At 36.3% G+C, this 7,322-nt stretch overlaps 1 pseudogene; it reads right to left on the bottom strand.

The window, feature by feature from the left end:
* Positions 1-5,298: 5,298 nt before the first annotated feature.
* Positions 5,299-6,044, bottom strand: LOC109675713 (periphilin-1 pseudogene; annotated as a pseudogene).
* Positions 6,045-7,322: the final 1,278 nt, after the last annotated feature.

The following is a 7,322-nucleotide window of genomic DNA, read 5'->3' as shown; positions in this document are numbered from 1 at the left end:
TCCAAAATTGAACCAAGAGGATATTAATCACCTGAATAGGTCTGCAATACCAAATGAAATTGAAGCAGCAATAAGGAGTCTCCAAAAAAGAAAAGTCCAAGACCTGTTGGATTCTCAGCGAATTCCATCAGATCTTTAAAGAAGAACTAATACCAACTTTCCTAAACTCTTTCATGAAATAGAAAGGGAAGGAACACTTTCTAACTCATTTTTTGAATCTAGTACAATGCTTACCCTAAAACCAGACAAAGACACATTCATAGAGGAGAACTATAGGCCAATCTCCTTAACAAGCATCAACGTAAATATCTTCAATAAAAGAGTGGCAAACAGAATCCAACAACATATCAGAAAGATCACTCACTACAACCAAGTTGGTTTCATCCCAGGGATGCAGGGGTGGATCAACGTATGCAAATCTATAAATGGAATACAACACATTAATAGAAGCAAAGACAAAAACCACTTGATCATCTCAATAGATGCAGAAAAAGATTTTGATAAGATCCAACACCACTTCTTGATAAAATCTCTAAGAAAACTAGGAATAGAAGGACCTCAATATTGTAAAGGCTATATATGTATGACAAACCTACAGCCAATATCATGCTTAATGGAGAAAAACTGAAACCATTCCCCCTAAAATTAGGAAAGAGACAAAGGTGCCTACTCTCCCCCCTCCTTTTCAGCATAGTACTGGAATTCCTAGCCAGAGCAATTAGGCAAAAAGAAGAAATAAAAGGAATTCAAATTCGTAAAGAAACTGTCAAAATATCCCTATTTGCAGATGATAGGATCTTGTACCTTAAATATCCAAAATACTCTACCAAAAACTCTTAGACACCATAAACAGCATCAGCAATGTGGCAGGATACAAAAATCAACTTACAGAAATCATTAGCTTTTCTATACACCAGTAATGAACAAACTGAGAAAGCATATATGGAAACAATTACACTTACAATAGCCTCAAAAACAATCAGATACCTTGGGGTAAACTTAATAACAGATGTGAATGACCTTTACAAGAACTTCAAACCCTTGAAGAAAGAGATTGAAGAAGACTACAGAAGGTGGAAAGAACTTCTATACTCATGGATTGGTAGAGTCAACATAGTAAAAATGGCTATACTACCAAAAGCAGTCTGCATGATCTTAATTCCTATCAAAATCCCAATGGCTTTCATCACAGAGATGGAAAAATCTACCCTAAAGTTCATTTGGAAACACAAGAGACCGAGAATAGCCAAGGCAATACTCAGCAGAAAGATCAATGGTGGAGGTATCACAATACCTGACTTCAAACTATATTACAAAGAAATAGCAACAAAAACAGCATGGTACTGGCACAAAAACAGATATGAAGACCAGTGGAACAGAATAGTGGACCCGGATATGAATCCACATAGCTATGCCCAACTTATCATTGACAAAGGTGCCAAAATAAAAGATGAAGAAATGACACCCTCTTCAACAAATGTTGCTAGGAAAAGTGGTTATCTGCCTGCAAAAAACTGAAACTAGATCTATGTTTATCACCCTGTACTAGTATCAACTCAAATGGATCAAGGACCTTAATATCAGACCTGAAGTTAACTGAAACTCTGAAGTTTGTACAGGAAAGAGCAGAGAATATTCCAGAGGCAATAGGTATATGCGAGGACTTCCTCACTAGAACCCCAGCAGCTCAGCAACAAAGAGAAAGGATGGGCAAATGGAACTACATAAAATTTAAAAGCTTCTGCACAACAAAAGAAATGTTCTCTAAACTGAAGAGAACACTCACAGAGTGGGAGAAAATATTTACTAGCTATACATCAAAGGACTGATAACCAGAATACACACGGAGCTCAAAAAATTAAACTGCCCCCTAAATCAATGAACCAATAAAGAAATGGGCAAGTGAACTAAACAGAACTTTCTCAAAAGAAGAAATTCAAATGGCCAAAAAGCACATGAAACAAAGCTCACCATCTGGCCATAAAGGAAATGCAAATCAAAACCACACTAAGATTCCACCTCACCCTTGTTAGAATAGGTATTATTAAAAACACCACTAACAACAGGTGTTGGCAAGGGTGTGGGGAAAAAGGAACCCTCTTACACTTCTGTTGGGAATGCAAGCTAGTGCAACCACTCTGGAAAACAATATGGAGAATCCTTAAAATACTTAACATAGACCTGTCATATGATCCAACAATTCCACTCCTAGGGGTACACCCAAAGGAATGTGATTCAGGTTACTCCAAGGGCACCTGCACACCCATGTTTATTGCAGCACTATGCACAATAGCCAAGTTATGGAAACAGTCAAGATGCCCCACTACTGACGAATGGATTAAGTAAACGTGGTATTTATGCACTATGGAATTTTACTCAGCCATGAAGAAGTATGAAATCTTATCATTCACAAGTAAATGGATGAAACTGGAATTCATCACCTTGATTGAGGTTAGCTAGGCTCAGAAGACCAAAATTCATGTTACCCCTCATACGCAGACTTAGATCTAGGGCAAATGCAGTAATGTTGTTGGATTGGGGTCACAGGCTAAGGGGAGAGCACATACAGGAGGAATGGGGATAGTTAAGAAACCCAAAACTTGAAAGTGTTTGATGTCCCCAGTGCAGAGGAGTTAATACAGTAACCTTAAAATGACAGAGGTCAATATGGAAAGGTGACTGGGAAGGAGTGAAGAGGTCAGGTAGAGATGAATCAATTCGGGTTGTAATATACTTGTGCATGGAAGCAATGCTAGGAATCTCTCTGTATAGCTATCCTTATCTCAATTAGCAAAAATGCTTTGTCTCTCTTATTATTGCTTATGTCTTCTCTTCAACAAAATTGTGGAAAAGGGCAGAACAGTTCTGCCTGGAAGTAAGTGGGGTTGGGGGGAGAGGGAAGGGGTGGGGGCCAGGAGGGAGAGATGGCCCAAACACTGTATGCACATGTGAATAAATGAATTAAGAAAAATAAATAAATAAATATAACCTAAAAAAATAAATATAGAATTTTTTAAATTTAATCTTGGTTGCTTTATTTTGCATTTTTAAAATTCAGAAAAGCTTTACAATATCTGCTTTCCCTCTGCTGATCATCAAGGCTTTATGGCAAGAGAAAGGAAATTTTATCACATCAGTTGGGTACCCTCAAAAACAATGGATAATTTATTTTAAAAATCTCTTTAATCATGGACATCTTGAAAAATACATACTCTAGTACACATATCTGAATTTATCTATTTAAAATTAGTCTTTAAAACAAATTTAAGACAACAAAACAAAAAGATTTCAACACTGAAAAGTCTAACAGAATAATGCTGATGACAAGCTATAAACAGCTTTAAATATTGAATATAATTTGAGGAAAAGGAAGAGAAAGAAACTATTACTTGAACCCACATTTAAGTGTATCTGTTAGTAAAACTTCTCTTTTTAAAAGAATTTCAACAAAGTGAACAACTCTTTTACCTCTAACAGTCTCTCAGATTTGATTTTCAAACTTGTTACATCTTGATGAAAAGAACCAAATCCTGGGTCAAAAATATTTAGGGAGAAGAAAAAGATTGAGAGGATAAAAGGAAAAATATCATCAGTACCTTCTTGGCCTTTCTAAAAGAGTAACAAATACATCATTGCTTATAGTAAGAAAGAATATCAGATAATATATGGGATTTCATTTGGCTTATTTTTTACGGAAGTTAGATAAGTACAACATCTCATTGGCAAAAAGAAAAATTCAAGATGATTTCACTTAGGAAACAAAAAATAAATGTTTCCCTCAATTAGCTTTTAAATTTGTGGAGTGGCATAATTCATATTTTGAAGCACCCATTATAGAATCCATTAAAATTATGATTACTATTATTTATTTATTTTTATCTGGTACTGGGGTTTAAACTTGGCCTTGCGCTTGCTAGGCAAGCACTCTAACCCCTTGATCCACACCCCAACCCTTCATTGAAATTACTTATATTATCTCCAATTTTAATACAACATTCATGTGCTCTTTAGAATCAATAGAAGTCATAAAAATAATACCAAAATTGAAGTTAGAATAGAGTGGAAATGAAAAAAGGATGAGAGGATAATGAAACTGTGTAGTAATAACAAACATGATTTTTTAAGGTTTCTGCACTAATGCCACAAAATTATGTATTTTGGGTAAATGCCACTGGGCTGCTGGATGTCAGTAGAAAAAAGGTGAAATATCATAATGGCCCTGGTTAGATTCAGCTAACCTGTGATTTGGATGGCTCACTCATAAAGGCTTGATACACAGACTGCTTGGAAAGGGGCAAGCTGGTCAGGGTTTAATGCCTATTCTTTCTTTCTTTTGAGGATACTTTTGAAGGGCTAACAACTTCTAGAAGTGATCAGAGCAAAGCACTTAGATGGCGGAGATTAAAAGAGAATAATCTGTGAGGGTCTAATCATGAGCATGCTGTCAAGCTCCTTTTCTGAGAGAGTATGGGTCCATGAAAAAGAAAACTCTAGTACTCCTATATATTCTAAATATTTCTTCCTCTATTGATCAGAAGAGTTTTTGAGAAATCTCAACTTTAAAATACTCCTCACTTTCCATCTCAAATTATCTCTTCTTTTAGCCTTATAGAAAACTACACGTCAATGAAAGTAGTCAACAATTTCAAAAGTATTTTAGTAGAAGAGATGCATCAAGTTCATTTATTTGAGGTAAAAATTTTTATCCTAAGGTATCTTTTAGAGATTTTAAGTGTGCTATTTTATTACTGAATGAGAATTTTTCTCAAAGCAAATATGCTATAGGATACCAAAGTACTAGTTTATTAGGACAGTATACTTTTAATACATTAAAAGCCTGAGGAAAAGCAAGCAACAAGTCAATAAAAATCACAACTCAAAATTCTAACATTTTTCCATGGTATTATTCACTATGAAATGTAAAAAGACTACTAATGTTTAAGTGGAATGATATCTAACTATAAATCACAATACTGTAACCACACACTGAGGAAGACTGTAGACAGTGAATAAGTACAGAAAGCTGCTCTCCAGATACCATTTTCAAAGCTTAACAAATTAATTGACCATCGTTTTTCTTTGAGGGGGGAGAAGGACATGGATTAGGAGGCTCTATATGTAGAAAACACTTCCAAAATATTTTAAACAGACTATTTTAGATGTTTATTTGATATTAGAAACGTGGTCAACTGTAATAAAGTGTTTCTCTTCGTCACAAAAATTCCATATATTAAGGATTCAGGGAGAAGTTCAGGGAGAAAAAAATCTAGAACCTTTTTTTCTTAAACGTTAATTCTTCTAAAAAGTCTCTCCAAAATCTTGAGTAGAATTATCATACTCTACAATGAAATGCTTGAGTTCTTCCACACAACTCTCACCACTCAACCTATATTATACAATTCTGTATCAGTGCAAACTGAATAGACTTTTCTTAAGAATGATCTTTTTCAATCAGCATTTTCACCAGCATTCCCAAAGTTTCACAGTCTTGTCAGTAAACCTTTTCAATCTCTTTGGTTTTTGATGCTATTGCTTTAGAGTGACTGGTCAGCTGTCTTCAAATAACTCTGTGCCATCTGTCACGTTGGACTCAGAGTCTTCTGACTTGTCAATGAATAATGTTGCCTAAGAGCCCATCTCAAACTCAGAAATTTCCGGCAGCTTACTCTTCTCTGCCTTCTCTAGCTTTTCAGTGGCTCACTTGCTCTCAGTTTCAGCCAGTTCCTTTTCAGTTAGCCTACTAGGTTTGTATAACATCTTTCATGAAGGAACTGCTGAAGAACTTGAGGGTAAAGTGTCTCTTGATGTTTTCAAAGACTGCGCAGGTCTGTCTTTACTTCTATCTTGAGACTGATGGAATGAGTATGTTTTGCTTTGCTCTGGAAAGTAGCTTCTACTGCTGACTCTGGAACCAGATCTGCTGTGTGGGGAGCCCTTGAGGCCTCCAGGTGACTCTGAAAAATGCAGCATCCCTTTTATGGGGGTGATCATTCTCTCGAATAATAGGAAGAATAGGAACTTTTTCTTCTAAAGCCATCTTTCATGCTCCTCATGCATCCAGGGACCAGAGTGGATATAGAATTCCTAAACTGGCTGAAATCACCATAAAGGAGCCAGGGCAGAATGAAGAAAAGTAGAGATGATGAAGCAATTGGGGTTATAACACATACATACATGAAAATATCACAAGGAAACTCCCTGTGTAGCCACCTTTATCTTAAACAAGCAAAACTGTCATTTCTTTTCTTTTTTTCTTTTCTCTTCTACAAAATCAGAGAATAGGAAGGCAGAACAGGTTCTGCCCAAGGCAGGGTTAGTACCAGTAGGAGGGAGGAGTTGGCATGGAAAGGGTCTAGAAGGGTGAATATGGTACAAATACTGTGTACACTTGTATATAAATGCAAAAATGATATCTGTTTAAACTATTCTAGGAATGGGATGAGAGGGGTATAAAGGAAAGTGGTGGAGGGGGTGATTTCAAGTATGATATATTTGATGCAGTGTAAGAGCCTTTGTAAATGCCACAATGTACCCCACCAAGAACAGCAAAAAAAAAATGAAATAAACAGTTCACTAGTAATGGTAATAAAACTTTCTCACTATGAGAGTTTCAGAAAATAGAAAGAAAAGTAGTAAGATGGGTGGATGCCAGTGGCTCACACTTGTAATCTTGGCTGCTTGGGAGGCTAAGATTGGGAGAAACATGGTTCAAGGCCATCCCAGACAAATGGTTTGCATAATTCCATCTCAACCAATAACCGGGTGCAGTGGTCTACAACTATCATCCCAAGCTACACAGGAGGCTGAGATCAAGAGGATCATATTCCAGGCCACTCTGAGCGTATCTTATGAAGCTTTTCTGAATGGAATAAAAAACTGGGCATGATGGTGCACACCTGTCATCCCAGAAGGGGCAAAAATCATAAAATAGGAGTATCATGGTCCAGATCAGAATGGGCAAAATGTGAGACCCCATTCCAGAATAACCAGAAGAAGAAGGGCTAGAGGCATTGAGCAAGTGGCGGATCACTTGCCTAATAAGCACATAGCCCTATGTTTAAACCCAAGTATCATACAAAAATAAAATTCTGGAAATGAAAATCTCAATATATTAAATAAAAACTCAGATGAAATTTCTATAGTAGACTGGTTAAAACTGAAAAGTGAGGATTAGGGCTGAATGAAAAGTTAGGTATATTAAAATATGTGGATGAAGATATAGAAAAATAAACTGAAGACATTCAAATGGAACATTCAAGACCTCTGGGACACTATTAAAAGACCAAACCTACAAATCATGAGCATAGAAGAGGTGCAAGATA

This window comes from Castor canadensis, chromosome X (genome assembly GCF_047511655.1).
Source record: "Castor canadensis chromosome X, mCasCan1.hap1v2, whole genome shotgun sequence".
Classification (NCBI taxonomy): domain Eukaryota; kingdom Metazoa; phylum Chordata; class Mammalia; order Rodentia; family Castoridae; genus Castor; species Castor canadensis.
This window is presented reverse-complemented; position numbering and strand designations above follow the sequence as displayed.